Genomic DNA, 2,094 nt, shown 5'->3' with positions numbered 1-2,094 from the left:
GATATAAACATTTATGTTATATTAGTTTCCTGTGGTTGTAGCTAATTACCACAAACTAGGTAGCTTAAAACGGCAGCAAGCGAACTCTTACAGTTCTGGAGGCTTTGAAAGTCCAAAACCTGGCAAGGCCTCACTCCCTCTGCGGGGATTTTAGGGGAGAATCCACTCTTTGCTGCCTCCTCCAGCTTCTGGTGGTTGTCGGCATTCTTTGACTTGTAGTCACATCACTTCGTCCTACACCTCGCGGTCATGTTGCCTGCTCTGCTTCTGTCTGTCAAATCTCTCTATGTGTCTAAGAACACTCGTCACCGGACTTCAGGTCCACCTAGATAATTCAGGATTACCTCTTCTTCTCAAGATCATGAACTTAATTGCATCTGCAAAAACACTTTTTCCAAATAAGGTACATTCCCAAGTCCCAGAAATTAGGACATGAACATACCATTTTGGGACCCACATATCAGGCCAACGCATCAATAAAAAAATAAGAATACCTATACTCATCCCCAACAAGCTACTGATAACTGTGGCATCACCAAAATGCAGGAGAAAGCTACAGGAAAAGAAGACATTTAGTCCAAAAAACAGAGGCTACTGCAAAGGCAAGAGGCAGCACGATATTCCCAGTACAGGGATAAAGCAATGTCACAAAATGACAGTGCACAGTAGGTAAAGAACAACCAGTCTAGATTGCAGCAGGAGACCACACAAGAAAGATACGACTGAGATGGGTTTAACAGTCCTTTTGAAGAGTGTGGAAAGACTTTGGTGCATAAAAAACTAAGAAGAAAAGAGGCAAATGTTAACTCCATTTTTGTTTAATTGTAAGAAAATAAGTTGAGGAAGGTAAATATTATTACTGTATACTACTTTGCTCAGTAGTGAACAATATTTACATTGAAGATTAACTTAGCCAAAAATTGTAATGTACTATGTTGGAAGGACAGAATATGGGGATGTGTGAAAGTGAAGGGAAGTTAAGGTACTAATTCTTTATCTTTTGTAAAAGAAAATATCTAATGTTGATAAAGAAATAGTATATATATTATTTAAGATATGCAGGAAGAAAGACCCCATATCTGGAAGAAAAGCTTAAGAGTTGAAAATGGTTACCTCGGGGGTAAGGAGGCAAAACAAGGTGTAGAGAGGTATGGGAAAGACCAGTGGTTACTTTACGTAATCATAAGTTTACTCCTCATATTGTGCTCCTATTGTTTTGATAAAACTTTAAAATTCTAATTCAGAAAAAAAGAAGATTTTGAGAAAAATGAATTGTTCAGGCCCTATGACAGTTAAGAAACATTTGTCACAATGTCTCAGTTTCCTATACTTTGAATATGGAATTTCTAAGAAAATTCTTGAAAAGGCATTCTTTAAAATAAATCCCCAAGTCATGTGTTTAGTAAGCGTAAAAAAACAAAATGAAACAAAACAAAAAAAAAACCAAAATTCCACCAAAACCACTCCTACAATATGCCAACTACAATGGATTCAACCTCTATAATCTATGTTATATTATTACAATTCTGTCCAGATTTACTTTAATACAAAACTCTTGACTCTTGTTTTTGTACATAAGACTTTAATATCCCAACTACGAATAACACGTATAACTAGGGAAAGGAATTGAAGCCATTACAATGAAGACGTTTCCAAACTGGTATCCTAATAGATAGCTGCCAATGAATACCGTGTATATGTGGGTGGCCTCTAATTTTAGAGATTTCACAATATTAGGAGCACTGGATAAAAAAAACCTGTGCTCTGAAAATCACTACAGCCCAGGAAAGGGACAACAAGCAACTTCCATAAGAGTTCTTTTGTCACACTGTGTGAGGAGAGAAGGAGCATCTATAAGGAAATGGCACAACAGCTACAGCACTAGATCAAGGTAAAACATGAGACAAAAAGGCAAATGTTATTCTCTACTTACTAAATATCTCCCTTTATCCAGTTCATTAATCTATGATTCATTCATTCCTAAGTAGCACTTTGGCACACCAAATCTATGCCCATCTCTGTCTTCCCTCCTTCCCTTCAACTGCCTTAAAAGTTGAAATATTTCAAGTAACATACATAGATATATTGATCTAT

The 2,094-nt window shown here is 36.6% G+C and overlaps 1 protein-coding gene across 1 annotated transcript in view; it reads right to left on the bottom strand.

The window, feature by feature from the left end:
- Nucleotides 1–2,094, bottom strand: part of RRP15 (ribosomal RNA processing 15 homolog (S. cerevisiae)) — a 79,595-nt gene that overhangs the window by 55,510 nt on the left and 21,991 nt on the right. The window lies entirely within an intron of this gene.

The sequence above is a fragment of the Propithecus coquereli genome, unplaced genomic scaffold, assembly GCF_000956105.1.
Source record: "Propithecus coquereli isolate 6110/MARCELLA unplaced genomic scaffold, Pcoq_1.0 Scaffold94, whole genome shotgun sequence".
NCBI classification, from domain to species: domain Eukaryota; kingdom Metazoa; phylum Chordata; class Mammalia; order Primates; family Indriidae; genus Propithecus; species Propithecus coquereli.
This window is presented reverse-complemented; position numbering and strand designations above follow the sequence as displayed.